Here is a 19595-nt window from a genome sequence, read left to right on the forward strand (position 1 = left end):
AAGTATACACAATCTACTGCATATAAAAACACCCAAGTATACACAATCTACTGCATATAAAAACACCCAAGTATACACAATCTACTGCATATAAACAGATCCAAGTATGCACAATCTACTGCATATAAAAACACCCAAGTATGCACAATCTACTGCATATAAAACACCCAAGTATACACAATCTACTGCATGTAAAAACACCCAAGTATACACAATCTACTGCATATAAAAAGATCCAAGTATACACAATCTACTGCATAAAAAAAGATCAAAGTATACACAATCTACTGCATATAAAAACACCCAAATATACACAATCTACTGCATATAAAAAAGACCAAACTATACACAATCTACTGCATATAAAAAAGACCAAACTATACACAATCTACTGCATATAAAAAGACCAAAATATACACAATCTACTGCATATAAAAGACCCAAATATACTTAATCTACTGGAAAAAAAACCACCTACATATACACAATCTACTGCAAAAAAGACCCAAATATACAGAAGCTACTGCAAAAAAAGACCCAAATACTGCATGTAAAGACCCAAATATACACAATCTACTGCATATAAAAAGATCCAAATATACACAATCTACTGCATATAAAAACACCTAAATACACACAATCTACTGCATATAAAAACACTCAAATCTACTGCATATAAAAAGACCCAAATATACACAATCTACTGCATATAAAAACACCCAAATATACACAATCTACAGCATATAAAAAGACCCAAATATACACAATCTACAGCATATAAAAAGACCCAAATATACACAATCTACTGCATATAAAAGACCCAAATATACTGAATCTACTGCAAAAAAAAGACCTACATATACACAATCTACTGCAAAAAAAGACCAAAATATACAGAATCTACTACAAAAAAAGACCAATTTACAGCATATAAAAAGACCCAAATGTACACAATCTACTGCATATAAAACACCCAAATATACACAATATACTGCATATAAAAGAACCAAATAAACTGAATCTACTGCAAAAAAAGACCTACATTTACACAATCTACTGCAAAAAAGACCCATATATACAGAATCTACTGCAAAAAAAGACCCAAATACTGCATATAAAAAGACCCAAATATACACAATCTAACACATACAAAAAGACCACATATACAGACTCTACTGCATATGAAAAGACCCAAATATACACGATTTACTGCAAAAAAAGACCCAAACATACAGATTCTACTGCATACAAAAACACCCAAATATACACAGCTGACCAGAAAAACTTTCATTATAAGAACTCTACATCTTCTTTCAAGTAAAACTTTCCTCTTGTTGACAGATCTAAACATATTCATGTCAGATGCTGTTCAGCAGGAGTTAGTTTTACACAAACATCAGTTACATAATAGGTGTCACTGACACACAATAATTATGAATACATCTTATTGTATGGCATATGGCCAACAGACACACACACACACACACACAGAACAAATTCATATGAACTTTATTCTGAGGTCACAGACCAACAAAACAAAAACACTGGTTTGCTACTGTTTTTAGAACTATAAACAGTGGCTCATGCTTCATAATTTCACTGTAAAACTGAGAATATATAAATAAAAACGACTGAATTAGGACAGAAATAAGGTAACTGTACATGTCTAAAGTTTGAGCACTTATTATTTTACTATTTTATACACAAGTATAAAAGGGAACTGATACGTTTTTATTAATACTGAAGGAATGAATATGGAGTCTAATTCCTTATTGATTCCTGATCAGTTTTCTGTGTGGGGGAAATAAGTAGAACACTGAAAACAACCGTGGCATTCATGGAATTTAATCCTGTCTTGCATAAAAGAACATTCAACAGCGTAGGCGCTTGACTTTGGCATAAATGTTTCACAACACGCAACTGTCAGAAACACATGCCAGCACCGATGAAAGGAGATGAGCCCGAAGACAAACACCTCAGACGGAGAATACAATCACATCTCAACTGGGACTCATCTCACATCCTCATGCATTCGACAAAACACAACGAAATGACAAGTGTCGTGGTTGAGTCATGCCTCTGTGCCTCCCTCGGCCTCTCTCTGCCTAAGCATCACATGGTTACCGCGGCAGCATCTGATGGAAAATACCATGTAAACAAGAGAGTAAACAAACACTATATGGACAAAAGTGTTTATGATGTAATTTTACTCTTTTCCGCTGTTATTATTTCACTGTCCGGCCCACTTCAAGATCATAGTGGGCTGAAAGTAGGCCCTGAACTAAAATGAGTTTGACACCCCTAGGTTTAAGGAGTGATATTTTGCTTTTTTTAAATGGTATTCTTCATTTTCCAACATTTCCCGGTGGTCTCCATAAACTGTAAATGCTCTGCTTGGGTCTGAATTCTTCATTCATTCAACTCCACAGGTCCATTTTCAACCCTGTTTCTGAGTAATGACACCAGAAAGGTGGTTTGGAGCGCTGGCACTTTAAATGCACATGAGCCACTTCAGGCCCCACCCCCTCCACGTTATTGGCTGTGCTGCTCTGTCCCGTTCAACCAACAACTGAATATTTTAGGTAATCAGCTCCAAGTTTGGACATCCACTACAAACAAAAAGTTAGGGATATTTTTAATTTTTTTTACTTTTTTCTTTTTTTCAGTTTTTCAGGATTCTTGCACAGCACATTCTACTTTTTTGTATGTGAATTGAAACACATGTTTTTAATGACCAAACATAGTTTTATTTACAAATGGCTAAAATGACACAAAAAAAGAAATATCCTTAACTTTTTGTTTGAAGTGTATTTTCAGTATGGACTACAGACTCTGCTGCTGATAATTAAAGATTATGTCGTGCTCTGAGAAATGTTCGTCGGAAGTCTTGACCTTAAATGTCCAAATGTCATGACGTAACTCGTAATAAAATATAACAAATTAAGAAGGGATTGAAACGGGTTGAAAAATCCACTCGATTTTTGCCGAAATAAATATAAAGATAGGTTTGCAGCACCTGGAGGGTTCATATTCAAACTTTATGAACTATTAGGGTCCAAATACACAAACAAATGAACCACAGACTAGTAAAAATGAGTTTAGATAAATATGAGCCCCCCCATAGTTTATCCTGATGAAAATTCATACTAAAAATACAAATTCATAATTAATAAAAAAAAAAAAAATTGCTCCAAGTGTAGCTGAGGTTTTGTCTATATGAACGGCAGGGGTAGATAGAAACCATAAAGCCTCTGGTTGGAGCTGCTGTGGAGGCCCCCCGAAACTAAAGGGGCCACACAAACACTTTAAATCCACAGGAACCGACAAAAACAAGCCGCCATTGTCACGGCGTCAGGCGCTGCTACGAGGCCGCGCAGCTCACAGGACGCTAATCCTTCCTGACTGGCTGTGTTTACATTTCACCTCAGATCACCCCTCTGTCCTCCTCAGCCCTCCTTGTGCCGCCGCCATCCGGATCTTAAACAAGGAGTCGTCTGCCACGGCCACAAACGACAACACTGCTGCACATTAACGCTCCATAAAAACACAAATGAGCCCAGTTCCTCAAACACACAGTCAATAATATACAGGAGGGTTCGGTAAAAACTCAACAATGGCACTTTAGTGACTGAGAACATGGATTTACAGAACTATTTTTAGATTATTCTCTCTATTTAAGTGATTTATTATCATTAGTTATAATATCATCCTCTGCATATTGCTTTTTTTCAGTGTAAATCATGTATTGTTCTATATTTAAAATAGTATTGTCGCAAAGATCAGGCGTGGTTTCTTGGAATTAAGAGAGAGTAATTCAAATTTCAGAGATTTTGATATGTGTGAGTGGACTAGAGTGGGGGCTGATGTGAAGTCCAGATGAACGGGGATTGTGGAGGTGAAATTATGGAATGGACCTTATGATGCACTTAAGTTATCTACTCCTTTGGCGAAGTTTAAAAAATAAAAAATAAAAATAAAAAAGAGTACTTTAAGTTTAAATTATTCAGAAATATTGAATTGAGATGGTAGATGTGTTTTTGTCGTTGACTTTTTTTATTTCTTTATTTGTTATTATTATGGTGTAAAGGCTCGATGCTGTACACATTTAAGTTGATGTAAGCAGTGTATTAGTTGAAAAGGACAGACAAAAAAATAAGCTTTTGCTTCTAGCCTATTCCTTTTTTGGTTTTTATGTTTATTACAATTGATGCACTGAGTACAATGATTGATGTAAAACCAAAATAAATTTATTCATTCATTCATTCATTCATATTTAATTCACTGATCATGTGGATGTTCATTAAAGCTCAGAGTAAATTCAACATTTACTAAATCAAAACTGAAGAACAAGTGACTTTTTCAGCCAAATCTACCATTAACTGAATATAAACCAAGTATCTACAACCTTGTTTTATAAATTTTTATTCATTTTATTTATTATTTTGTCTGTTTTCGTTCATAGTGTTGCCTATTTTATTCTTTTTCTTTTTCTGACTTATTTTGTTCATGCATTATTTGGTTGATTTATTATAAATTTTTATTCATTTTATTAATTAGTTTGGCTGGTTTTGTTCATTTTGTTGCCCGTTTTATTATTTTGCTTCAATTTTGTTCAGTTTGTGGCTTATTTTGTTCATATTACTTATTATTCTGCTGAGTTATTATTAATTTTTGTTCCTCTCATTAATTGCTTTGGCCGTTTTTGTTCATTTTGTTGCCTGTTTTATATTAAATAAAACAAAAGACTGGATTCAAAAAAAAAAAAAAAAAAGCAGGATCCCAACATAGGTCCAAGGTTTATGCATGTGTGGACACTTTGGCACAAACAACTGTGTTTTATTGCCCCATCGCTGGCAAGTTATTTATGTTGACTTTGAAAATAAAGTAGTAACCACTTACGCTGCCATTAAAACAATGTCCACTTTCTGGCCACAACAACAGCCTCAGTGTAACAATAGTCCAGTCAAACTATTCCTCAGGCTGAGTAATGGGTTTAGTTACAACACAAACACAATAACATATTACTTTGGTTATGTAAAGATGTTACTGTGAAGTGACTACATTTAATCACAGGAGAAGCACCGATCTACCAGAAGAATAGAACAGAATAGAATAGAATAGAATAGAACAGAACAACAAATTTATAGTGCAAAAAGACTGCATAAAATAATAAAATACGAAAAAAAATTGTACAGAAAAATATGAACATTTTACAAAACTCCAAGGAAATACTAAAATATACAAAAAGCCAACTCTATACTATAAATTGAAGATGTATGTACAACAAATAATGGATATATACAGGTAATATAGGATATATAAAAGGTAAAATTAAAAACAAGGTGCGTAATTATTTGGGGTGTAAGAAAATATCGGTTCTGCAATATATCGCGATATGTCATTTCACAATACCGTATATCGATATTAAAAAATACTGTGTCGATATTTTTAGGTCTTTATTCAAATGCAGATACTGTGGAGGTTCATTTTTGTTTTTTTGTTTGTCTTTTTTGTTTATATTTTATTTATTATTATTTAACACTTTTTTATTAAATAATCTTAGTTCCTTTGTTGGGATTGCAGAAAAATAATGTTATGATGAACATGAACATTTGAACAGGATCTTAAACTGTAATGTCTGTAAAACATAATTTCAGTTTGAACACAGGAACATTTTGTGATATAGCATCAGATCCTGTTGTGATCAAATAAAAATGTGTTTAGTATTTGTGCAGATTTCTGGTGTAATTCAATTCTTCTAGGAAATAATCATTTAAAAAAAGAAACAAACAAAAGACAGTATCATGATATATCGTGACATATCGTATCGTGATCCCAGTATTGTGATTTGTATCATATCGCCAGATTCTTGCCAATACACAGCCCTAGTGATTATTATGTACTGCAGTAAACAGTTGAGTTCAACTTATATAATTAGTTAGTTTTGGGTTTTTTCTCATGTTACACCATTTATCTTTAGTTGTTTTTAAAATGCTGCTTAAAGTGGCTTTTCTTCTGTATTGACTGTCTGATGAAAAAAAAAAAATTTTTTTTTCAAAAGTAAAAATGCAGGTCATGAAGCAACACTAATCTGTCAAATTATCTCTCAAATGTCCCGTCAGAGGGATTTCGAATACCGTGTTTTGACCCATTAGGACTCTGGGAAACATCGTGTATGTACAGTATATTTCTGGCAACAGATTAACACAAGCACACCATAATGTACTGACAGGAAGTAAGCATAACATACAGAGGCCGTATTTAACCAACTACCACCGAGCATCCATCCACAGCTGGACGAGGTGAGGGAAACCTGGCTACATGTGTGAGGCTGATAAGTTCATAAGCCATCAACAGCCATCATCATATTCCTGGGCTTTCCTGTTTCCCTGCCATTGTGATTATGTGTACGAACAATACCTTCTACCACCTGGTGAATGTTGACAATTACCTCCACATCAGGCTTTTCCCTACCATTATCAGACTGACCGAGGGTTTCTGCACAGCATCCACAGGGTTTTCCCGAGGTTTGACCAGGGTCGGTAAGTTGTTTTTTCTGTTGATATTCCAACACGCATTTCCAGTTTTAGAAGAAACAGACGACGCGCTTGTTCAAAAAGCAAGGGGATAATATGGTAGGTTTTTATCTCCAGAGATCTGCAGAGTTTTTCTGTTCCTCCAGCCTCTATGTTCTGGTCAAAAGAAGTTTTTCGGGTCTTTTACTGTCTGTTACAAATGTGAGTTGACGTCACCAATTTTTTTAAGTTTCACCAGTAATGATACCAACAGGACTACTACTACTACTACTGAGGAGGAGGAGGAGGAGGAGAAGAAAGGAGAAGAAGAAGAAAGGAGAAGAAGAAGGAGGAGGAGGACAAGGAGAAGAAGAAGAAGAAAGGAGAAGAAGAAGAAGAGGAGGAGGAGGAGGACAAGGAGAAGAAGAAGAAAGGAGAAGAAGAAAGGAGGAGAAGAAGGAGGAGGAGGAGGAGAAGGAGAAAGGAGAAGGAAGAAGAAGAAGGAGGAGAAGAAGGACAAGAAGACAGATAAAAAGGAGGAGGAGGAGCAGGAGGAGGAGGAGCAGAAGGAGGAGGAGCAAAGGGAGAAGTAGAAGAAGAAGGAGGAGGAGGAGAAAAAGGATGACAAGAAGAGGAGGAGAAGAGGAGGAAGAAGATAAAAAAAGGAGAACGAGAAAAAGAAAAAAAGGAAGGTGGAGAAGAAGGAGAAGAACAAGAGGAAGGTGGAGAAGGAGGAGAACAAGAGGGAGGAGAAGAAGGAGGAGGATAAAAGGAAGAAGAAGGAGGAGAAGAAAAAGACGGATAACAAGAAGAGAAGAAGAAAAGGAGGAAGAAGATGAAAAAAGGGAGGAAGAGGAGGAGAATGAGAAGAACACGAGGAAGATGAGAAGGAGGAGAAGAAGAAGAAAAAGGAGAAGAAAAGAGAAGAAAAAGGAAAAGGAGAAAGAGGAGGAGGAGAAGAAGGAGAAGAAGAAGAAAGAGGATAGAAGAAGAAGAAGAACAACAACAACAACATATGCAAAAAATGACAACACAAACATCACTATCATCAGTCCAGTCCTTCTCCAGTTTTGGAACACTCCCATTTTCTCTGAAGGACAAACCAACACTTTTAACAGATATAATAGTCTGTTCAATCTGTTTATGACTTTTCTGCTCAATCTGTTCATTGCTTTTTTTCTTTCCATTATCACAGTAATACACTCGTCCCATTCTTGCTCCAGATCATATAGTGGCACATTCTGTTCAGACTGACGGTTTGTAAATTCCCACCAAAAGTCACGACATCTGCATGAATTTGTCTTTTTTCAAGACTTATTTTACCTTGGATTACCTCCTCCCTTATAATTCTGATGTTGACATGATCTTGCAGTGTCATGGAACCTAACCCTTTTTAACTTGTAGTAGTTTACCGCTGACCTTTGTCCCATTTCAGGTCATTCGCTGCTCTGGAACTGATTAAACTGGCAGTAGACCACATAATAAACCAGCCCAGATAATGAATGATGATGAAGTATGAACGGTACATGGACACAACAGTAGTCACAGTCACTCTCCACTTGGAACAGATACACACTGTACAGCAAAGATTTCCACATTATGTACAAATCAGGCACATTTTAACTTGTAGAGCAGGGGTGTCAAACATGGGGATGAATTTGCAAAAATGACACCGAAGATGGTAACAGTTAAGGGTAGGGCCGTGTATTGGCAAGAATGTGGCGATACGATACAAATCACAATACTACGATCATGATACGATATATCCTGATATATCATGGTACTGTTATAAGGCAATTTTTGTCTGTTTCTTTTTTAAAATTATTATTTCCTTGAAGAACTGAATTACACCAGAAATCTGCACAAATACTAAACACATTTTTATTTGATCACAACAGGATCTAATGTTAAATCACAAAATGTTCCTGTGTTCAAACTTAAATTCTGTTTTACAGACATTACAGTTTAAGATCCTGTTCAAATGTTCACATTCTATTAGTTCGGAACTAACATCATAACATTATTTTTGTGCAATCCCAACAAACGAACTGACATTGTTTAATAAAACAGTGTTAAATAAAAATAAATAAAATATAACAAAAAACCCCCCAATGAACCTCCACAATATCTGCATTTGAATAAATACCTAAAAATATCGATAAAGTACTTTTTAATATCGATACAGTATTGTGAAATGAAATATCGTGATATATTGCAGAACCGATATTTTCTTACACCCCTAGTTAAGGGTGTCAAACTCATTTTAGTTCAGGGGCCACAAACAGACCAATATGATCTCAAGTAAAATAATACAATAACAACCTATAAATAATGACTCCAAATTTTCTTCTTGGTTTAATGTGAAAAAAATTATATTAGATCATACCTATAAATATGAAAACTGCAAATTTTTCTTCATTTTAGCGCAAAAAATAACATTAATTTATGAAAATATTCACATTAACAAACTATGTGAATAACCTGAACAGATATGAACAATCTGAAATGTCTAAAGTGCAATTTTAACAATATTCTACCTGTTACTAAATGTTTTGGACCGTTGTAGATCCAATCTGTAATGCATATGTATGAACAATAAACTGAGGCTTCATATTGTTAAAATTGCACAGAATTTTCTTAAGAAATTTCAGTTTTTTCAGATTATTCAGTTTATTTACATAATTTTTTGTTTGGATAGTTTGTACAGGGTTTCTGCATGCAGGTATCTGCAAATGCAATGTAATGCTTTTTAACCTCCTAAGACCCAGGAAATGTCAGCAAAGTACCAGCTTTTTTTTGTTTTTTTATTTAAAAAGTGCCTATGTTGCAAACATCATGATGCAACAGTTTTTTCAGATGCAGTTTTTAAATTTTTTATGGAATATTCTTTGTGGTGGACAGTTTTCTTTTCTTTTCTTTCTTTCTTTTTTGTTTTTTTCTATAAAGTTGTGAAACTTGTCCACAAATGTGGACAGTGGCTCTTAGGAGGTTATAGCCCTTTTTAATGCCACTTTGAAAAAATTTAATGCCCATGTCCAACTGCTGACACAGATTTATATATAGTTTTATGACAGTTTACCATCAACAGGCTTTAACCAGGTTCTGAATAGTTCCTCCTCCAATCGCTTCTGCTGAAAGTTGCAATTTCCCATTTTTTCGACATTTGCTAATATTCCCTCCGCTCTTTCGCCACAGCATGAGCACGATCCCAGCACGTTACACTCCAAGCAAGTAAACAATAGCCAATTAAAGGGTTCAGTCTGTCAATCATCACACTATACTTCTGATCAAAATTATTAAATATTTATATAATCAAAATAAATTGTGAATAACGATGCTTTTTTTTCCATCAAGTATATTTAATTTTTTTAATGCCTCTGGACATCGAATTTAATGCTTTTTAATGCCATTTAAGGCCTTAATTTTCACAAAATCTATTTAATGACTTTTAATGCTTTTTAATGACAAGCAGAAACCCTGTTGTAAATGTAAATATTTTCAGAATTGAATTGAAAATTCTTTATTTATTTTTATTTTATTTATTTGTTTACTTAGCAGGGACAGTACACATTAATGAACATTTCTGTCATTGTGCCAGTATTAGCAAAAAAGCTATTTTTCAACTGTTGTCCCTGGGTAAGATGTAAAATACCAGCTTTAACGTCCCCAAAGGGCAATTTAATTTGCAACAGAAGTGTATGTATCTCACATATCACCAAAACAATCGAACTCACATAATACAATAAATAAAATAAATAAGTCATCTTAGTTTACAGTGCACTGTTCCCAACAAACTCGCCTACAGGCCATTTAAAAACTTAACGGCAGATGGCACAAACGATTTGAGATATCGGTTTGATTTGGCTTTAATGTTATTTTTTCCACTAAAAGAGGAAAAATTGGAGTTGTCATTATTTACAGACTATTATGCTCTTATTTTACTGGTCTGATCCACTTTGGACTGAATGTGGAACCTGAAAGTCGTAGAGCCACATTTGGTTGCACTTCTTAAGCACTTTTCAACAGAACTGTAAAAACAAAACTACTTTCTGAAACATCTCAGGGGTTAACTGTGCTGACTTCACACCCGTAAACAGAAGCTGAAATAATAAAGGAGATCTACTTAGTAAAACCAACTACACAACACATTTGTCGACTGGTCAGTAACAGCTAGATGTTCAGTTAGCGGACGACCCAAACTAACGCTGAACAGCTGCCAACTGGGGTGAGTTGTTGCACCAAAACAAACACGGATATCAACCGGCAGCTTATTTTATTTTCAGCACAAATTGCACTGCAAATAAACACACACAAAAAAAGAAAGAGGGAAAAGTGTAGAGTTTGGGTGAGAGGTGTTTTCAATGTGGACTTAAGAGTCTGCAGGCGGAATGAGAAGGTGAGTCAACTGCTTATTTGGGAAAAAAAACTTGTCGTTCATAGTGAAACCAATAGATGAGTTGCTGCGGTGTGTCTCTGATGTAATGATGTGTATGTGTTCGCTCTCCAGCCGCAGTTCAGTTATTTTTTTAAGCACTTGATGTCACGCTCCAAACATTTTTCCACGCATTTCCTCGTCTTGTGTTTTTTATTATGTTTTCATCTTGGTTTGTCTGTTTGTTTGTTTGTTTGTATGTTAGCAAGATAACTCAAAATGTTATGGAGGGATTTTGATGAAATTTTGAGGAAATGGTGATACTGGCACAAGGAACAAATGATTAAATTTTGGTGGCAATCAGGGGGTGTTTGGGGAGGGGGGGGGCGGGGGCGGGGGGGCACTGATCTGCCTTGGCGGAGGTCTGCGCTCTCCGAGTGCTTTTGTAGTTTACCATCATTTACCATTAAATACTGGGAAGTGTGCAATACAGGGCAATGGTAGCATGGAATACACTGCCACGGTTTTTAATTTCAAGCAGTTGGTTTTTCTAAAAGGTTAAGAATTTTCATATTTACCCAAGAATAACTTAGCTATTGCACGTCATCTAGATGGTCTGTTTTTGTTTTGTTTGTTGTGGCACTGTTTTTGTTTTTTGGGTTTTATTTTATTGTTTATTTATCTATTCTTTTTGTTGTTGTTGTTGGTACTATTACTGTTATTGTGATTGTTTTGCATTGTGTGCTTGCTGTTGAATTTAGGTTTTTGTGTTGCGTGTGTGCACATCTTGATAAATTATGGTGCTTTGTTTTTATGTTGTTAATGCCCCCAGGAAGAGTAGCTGCTGTGGTGTGCAGCATCAAAACTAATAAAGAAATAAAGAAATCTCTCAAGCAGTAATGAGCACACAATTCACCACCTTCTTAAGTTTAAGTGCAAAAGTGGCAATAAGCAACACAACTGGCTGAAACAGACCGTAACTCCAGATAGAGTTGCCACATTTTGTTACCACCTCCCACCAATAGATGGTGGACATGTGCCCCTTCAACCCCAACACCATTTAAGGGCCGGTATCCTGCATGTTTTAGATATTTCCTTCTTCCGGCACACGTGACGGTCATTATCAGGCTTCTGCAGAGCTTGACGATAGGCTTATCATTTAAATCGGGTGTCTTTGAAGAGGGATACATCTAAAACGTGCAGGATACCGGCTCTCGAGGACCAGGATTGGACACCCCTGGTCTAGCCGGTCTTAAATACAACACTACTTTCTACTAATGTTTAAGTTTATTTTATGGATAAGATAACAAAAAACCAAAAACACAAAGAAAATTCCCATGGAAATATGTTCAAAGTTCAATTTTACTAAAAGTTATGCAATCCAATATGGCCACCGCCCTGTGATGTCACAATATGCAAATTAGATGAGTACATTTTCTCCATCACAACCAATATTTTTGTCATTTACTATATCTCTAATCACCTCCAAGATACAGCTTTTTGAAATCTTGATATCGAAATTGATTTTTTTTTTTTTTTTTTAATTCCAGCACCAAAAGGGTTAATTTACATTGTCTTTGCTTGAGAACAACCTACACACAACACATACTACACGGCTGAATCTACCAAATGTTAACAATCGGCCTGATAGTCACTATGTGTCCACCTTGAACTACCGTCGACCTACTGTGGACACCTTCACATACTAAACATTAAATAACAATGTCACATATAAAAGCGTCGTCAGTGCTGAGCAGCGGTGTCCCTTTATTGTGAAAGCTCATCAGGAAATGTTCTCAATGAAAGGAAGCATGAAGTGTTAGATTGTGTGGATAAATATGTGAAGGTGAAGGACGGACGCACATGTTTTCCATTGTGCGGCCGTCCTATTTACATACAGCGCAGTGTCTATACACAACACCAGTTGTCCTACATAAGAACATGTACCTGTCACCAGTAAAAGACACGTTGGACTGGATGCTATGGTTGCTCACTATTGTTATAAACGAATACAGAATGAAGTTTTGCAGCATTTTTCAATTTACATCCTCCGTCTGTAGCTTCTTTTCCTTCTAAAACTGCACAACAGAGTGACACAGGTGTCTCCTCCTGTAAAAAAAAAAAAAAAAAAAAAAACTTGATTTTTTTTTTTTCAATCTGTACCCAATTTGCACCCGGCGAAGTGTGAAAATTCACATATGCATGAACAATTACTCTGAGCCACATACTGAGTGTACATGAGCATAAATAGGTCTACAAACAGAGGGTTGAATGCTGATGAAATACTGGCTGTGGTATTTTAAGTGTCTCTACAAAATGTTCACTTATTTTATTACATCAGCCAATTCAACAGTCTGAATCTAGAGTACAGATGTGTATCTATCTAATGTGTACATTTATTTAATGAAAAGGTCAGTCCTGTGCTCGAAAACTAAATTGTGCAATTGGTCTAACCTTCTCTTCCATCTACATTAAAAACTAAACTTCCTGTCTCTCAAGCTGAAGAAAATCTTAAATAATGGAAGAGGTATTAAGCTTGTTTACTTATTTAAAAGTACTCAAATAGCACAAAAAAAACTGCTTTACACGTGAACGTTTTGCATTTACATATGATATTTAAAGGAGTGATATTTTGCTGCCTTTTTTTTTTTTTTTTTTTTTTAAATGGAATTCTTCATTTTCCAACATTTCCCTGTGGTCTCCATAAATTGTAAATGCTCTGCTTGGGTGTGAATTCTTCATTCATTCAACTCCACAGGTCCATCTTCAACCCTATTTCTGAGGAATGACACTAGAAAAGTGGTTTGGAGCGCTGGCCCTTTAAATACACATGAGCCACTTCAGGCCCCACCCCCTCCAGGTTGTTGGCTGTGCTGCTCTGTCCCGTTCAAACAACAACTGAACATTTTAGGTTTGGACATATTTTCAGAATGGACTAAAACCGCTGCTGCTGACAAATAATTATGTCGTACTGGAGAAATGTTCATCTGAAGTCTGGACCTTATTTGTGCAAATATTGTGACACAACAAATTAAGAAGGAATTAAAACAGGTTATAGAAATCCACTCAATTTTTGCCAGAATGAATATGAAGATAGTTTTGCAGCACCTGGAGGGTTCAAATTCAAACGTCATGGACTATTACGATATTTTATTGTCATTATACAGAATGTACAATGAAATTTAGGTGGACTATCAGGATACGGACTCATAAATAGTAATAGTAATAAATAGTAATAATAACTATAAAATACTAAATATATAATTAAACCAAAATATGCATCACTCACATATCAACAACCATACATTCATTCCCTCACACATCCACCTCCTTCTTTATCACACAGCAGTATTAGAGTCCAAATACACAAATAAAGGTACCAAAGACTAATAAAAGTGGGTCTACCTAAATATGAGCCCTTAAAAGGAGTAATATTTTGCTTTTTTAAATGGTATTCTTCAATTTCCAACATTTCCCTGTGGTCTCCATAAACTGTAAATGCTCTGCTTGGGTCGGAATTCTTCATTAATTCAACTCCACAGGTCCATCTTCAACCCTATTTCTCAGTAATGACACAAGAAAGGTCCTTTTGAGCGCTGGCCCTTTAAATGCAAATGAGCCACTTTAGGTCCCGCCCCCTGTAAATTTTTGTATTTACAGTCAGAGCATGAAAAATATTTTAGAAATTTAGAGGCAGAACATTTAAAATCATAGCCATGGGTAAAAAAAAAATCAATGTTGACAGAAATGACATAAAAACCATCTCCAAGGCATTTTAGAAGCAAATATAACAATTTAAACCAAATTAACCAATGCAATGATATTTATCCCAAGATAAAACTATACTACTTTTTAATATTTTTTTTTTGCTAACTATCTATTTGACTTCTCTTATCTTATACATACAGAATGTAGATGATTAGTTGTGGTGGAAAATTATTATGCGCAGACAAAATCTACCATCATACTAACCATCTACTTTCTTCACATCTTAGGGAAAAAAATCTCCCATGAAACTTCAAGGAAAGACATCAATATTTTCCTAAATTAACTGGGTAACTTGACTGTGATTTCATAACTGTAACCTAAATTATCATTACTATTAGATTGTAACTATTATCTGTTGCCGACTGTTGTTTATGTTCCGTATGACAAAATGATAAATAACTAATAAAATTTATAAATTTCTAAAATATTTTTCATGCTCTGACTGTACGACTAACCGTCTACTTTCTACTAGAAAAGGAAAACCATTAAACTTTAAGGAAATATTGCTGTTTTTTTCTAAAATCATCATGAACAGGACATCTTACAGCTGTAGAAATGATGTATCCCAATATTTATGTCCATATAGTTTAGAAACATGAATATTTCCTTGAAGTTTAATGGGAGATTTTTCTTCCTCAGTGAAATGTGAGGAAAGTAGATGGTTAGTTGTGGTAGAAAATTATTTTTTACAGTCAGAGCATGAAAAATATTTTAGAAATTTAGAGGAAGAACATTTAAAATCACAGTCAAGGGTAAAAAAAAAAAATTCAATGTTGACAGAAATGACTCAGAGATGGATTTCACACGATTTCTCTCAACAATGATTTTTTTTGTTTAAATCACTGACTATGATTTTAAATGTTTTTTAATTACATTTCTAAAATATTTTTCCTGCTCTGACTGTAAATAATAATTTTCTACCATAACTAACTATCTTCTTTCTTCACATCTCACTGAGGAAGAAAAATATCCCATTAAACTTTATTGAGGAAAATATTGAGGTTTAAAAACTGTATGGACAAAAATATTGGGACACATCATGTCTACAGCTGTAAGGTGTCCTGTTCATGCTTTTTTGAGATATAAAATAAATATTTTCTTAAAATTTAGTAAAGGTAGAACATTTAAAATCATATTCATGGATTAAAAAAAAAAACAAAAGATATGGAAGTAAAAACCATCTCTGAGGCATTTTAGAAGCAAATATAACAATTTAAACCAAACTAACCAATGCAATGATATTTATCCCAATATAAAACTGTATTACAACAGGCCCTAATATCACAGTTTCACCCTCAGAGTAAATAACAACAAATAAATAAACGTGCCGCTGCTAAACAAACTCCGAGTTGAATCCGCCCACACCTGTAGACCAGGTCGGCCTCTCCCGCACCTTGTGACCTCACCGCCTCAGTATGTGACGTACAGCGGGGTTGACAGAGCCTTCAGTCGCCGAAGAGGAAGAAGAAAAAGCAGCAGCGACGGCAGCGCAGCAGAGCCAGACCTCTGAAAAACACAATCCGCCGTCTCCTCGGGCTCTCCATTCCCACCGGCTGCAGTCGCCTCAAAAAAACTATGGCTGCTCGTTTTCTTTCAAAGCGCTCTCCGTCTTCGGTTTCTCATTCCACATGCTATACTGATCACTTCCCAGACACACAAACACACACACACACGCACGCACACACAAACACGCTCAACAGCGGCAATGTATGGCTTGCAGAGGTGGGGGGGGTGGGGGGTGGAGAGAAGAAACCACCAGGTGGAGAATTACAGGGAGACCGGTGGAGAGAGGAAAAAAGCAAATGAGGGAGAGAACGCCAATACACAAGGCTTGTCCTCATTCATCTCTTTAATATAATATTTACTTACACGTACGCTTTCTCTGGGATCAGTGTTATTATTGAAGCTGCTCCGAGGACATTTCATTTGGAGCATCGTGGTATGAACACGAGGCAGAGGCGACGTTACTGGAAGGTTCCTAAGGCTCTTCTTCACTTCTTAACATATACATTTACACAGTATTCATTCCAGAGCGTCTACAGGTATCGGACACTTAAACCGACTGCCTTTAAAGACCTTTTCCAGACCATTTCTAACTAAATGCGACACAAGTGATCTGTTTCTTATTCAAGCATTGCAGATAAATATAAAGTGGATGTGCTGTTCTGTGCAGAAGAAGGTGTTTATGGAGGAATATGATCATTACTAGGGCTGTGTATTGGCAAGAATCTGGCGATACGATACAAATCACAATACTAGGATCACGATACGATATATCACAATATATCACGATACTGTTAAAAAGGCCATTTTTTGTCTGATTCTTTTTTTTAAATGACAATTTCCTTGAAGAATTGAATTACACCAGAAATCTGCACAAATACTGAACACATTTTTATTTGATCACAACAGGATCTAATGTTAAATCACAAAATGTTCCTGCGTTCAAACTGAAATTCTGTTTTACAGACATTACAGTTTAAGATCCTGTTCAAAATGTTCATATTCTATTAGTTCAGAACTAACATCAGAACAGTATTTTTGTGCGATCCCAACAAAGGAACTAACATTATTTAATAAAAGAGTGTTAAATTATAAATAAAATATAAACAAAAAAGAAAAACAAAAAACAAAAACAAAAATGAACCTCCACAATATCTGCATTTGAATAAATACCTAAAAATATTGATACAGTAATTTTTAATAGCGATACAGTATTGTGAAATGAAATATCACGATTAATTGCAGAACCAATATTTTCTTACACCCCTAATCATTACTGTGACATATACAGTGTTAAGTTCAGGATGTGCTTGAACCAGTTTAATAAAAATACAAGTAAATTAAATAAAATTAATAATCATAATAATAATAATAATAATACATCGGTTTTATATAGCACTTTTCTAAGTACTCAAAGACGTTTTACAATAAGCAGCCTATGGACAAACACACAATAAACGGGGTAAAAACATATAGAGTTAATACAAAAGGGCAAATAAAGAACAAATATTCGAGCAAAAAGGTAGAGACAGATACAGAAAAGAAAACACATGAGAGAAGGTGGATGAGGGTGGATGAGGTGGGAATTAAACAAGCAACTAAGGTCTAATACTTACAATACTAAATTCAGGAGGTTTTTAGCAGACGCTATATATACATTCTGCATTTATTTACGTTAGAAAACATATTGGAGTAAAGGGTTCATCACAAAAAAATAAATAAATAAAAAATAAAGAGCAAATAAACCAAGTGAATCAACCAAAACAAGACTCCAACACACACTAAAAGATAAAACGGATTTGGTTCCAGTACTAAGTATTAGCTGCATATTCACAAAATGCTTGATATCACAAGAAATCCAGTCACTCCTCATGTCTTTTGTCACACATCCCTGAAACTGAAGCGGAAACTCGGCGTGCAGCGTACTCACTGGATTCTGGGTAATTCGTGCTGTATTTTCCTGTATACAGTTCAAGTTCAAACATATAACAATTCAGTAAAAGGTAAAGCAACATGTATTTTCCACATGAGCTTTAACGACTGCTCGTGCACACAATGAGACCACCCCTGTTTGCTGGCCTGACTTGGTACAGCCCATGAGAAGCTGCTCAGTCACTGTTGCTAAGGCCCACCCTCTGGAATATAGGACATGACCAGCCAATGTATACAGATACACTCCAGCGCAGCGACAGCGCACCCATCGACTTCTGTGATGCAGTGTCTTTTATGTGACAGTATTAACTCCATGAACAGGTGACATTCAAGATTGGTAGATATTCAGCATCGAGCCAAGGACAGGTGTATGAGCAGATCACTTCTATCTATGCAGCGTTCATATGCTTTTGTTGTGTTAAAGAGAAGCTGTCGAGGTCCCCGTTAGAGTCAGTTTAATTATGATTCAGTCTCATTTGGTTAAAACCTAAGTATTGCTTCGCTCTAGTCATGCATTCACTGGTTTACTTTACTAAATAATTAAACCTTTAAACGCCCAAGTTGCAATATTACGACAAGCAACATAACTGAATGAAACAGACCATAACTCCAGATAGAGTTGCCACATCTTGTTACCACATCCCACCTATAGATGGCAGACACGAGCCCCTTCAGTCCTAACACCATTTCATGTTTCTATTGAAAGTGAAGAAGTAAATCCAGTTTAAAGGTGTGGTCCTGAGCTGGTTTAGTAAGTAAGTAAAGTTGATTTTGTTTTAGTTTGAATAGATAAGGACAGATTTGGATAAAAAGATACTCAAACTTACTGCATTTTACTTTTTACTAATGTTTAAGTACATTTATTTTAAGGATAAGATGACAAAAAAATCAAAAATCCAAGAAAACTTCCATGTAAATATGTTCAAAGTTCAGTTTTACCAAAAGTTACATAATTCAATATGGCCGCTGCCATGTGATGTCACAATATGCAAATTAGATGAGTCACAATATGCTAATTAGATGAGTACATTTACTCCCATCTTAAACTTTGGGTGAAACAAATTATTTTTCTCATTTACAGTATGACTTTATCTCTAAACACTACCAAGATACAGCTTTTTGAAATCTTAACATGAAAATTAAATATTTTCTTAAAATCCAGCACCTAAAGGGTTAATTTATATTATCTTTGCATGAGAACAACCTATACACAACAATAGCAAAACACCATAAACTCTGAGTTAAACCCAATATTTTTCCCATTTATAGTATGACTTTATTTCGCACCACTTCCAAGATACAGCTTTTTGAAATGTCGATTTCAAAATTGAATTAAAAAAAAAAAAAAAAATCTCTGGTGACTAAAGGACTCCACATCCTTTTCAGTATGTGCTGGTTGTGACAATTTATGTTAAATTTCAGACTTTGACAGAACATAATTAATACAGTACACAAAAAAGACTATGTAGCTTGATATTAAAATTGAATATTTAAAAAAAAAAAAA

General features: G+C 35.2%; 1 protein-coding gene across 1 annotated transcript in view; it reads right to left on the reverse strand.

The window, feature by feature from the left end:
- LOC115414757 (nuclear receptor coactivator 1-like) overlaps positions 1–19595 on the reverse strand; it is a 120359-nt gene that overhangs the window by 51306 nt on the left and 49458 nt on the right.

The sequence above is a fragment of the Sphaeramia orbicularis genome, chromosome 24 (genome assembly GCF_902148855.1).
Source record: "Sphaeramia orbicularis chromosome 24, fSphaOr1.1, whole genome shotgun sequence".
Classification (NCBI taxonomy): Eukaryota; Metazoa; Chordata; class Actinopteri; order Kurtiformes; family Apogonidae; genus Sphaeramia; species Sphaeramia orbicularis.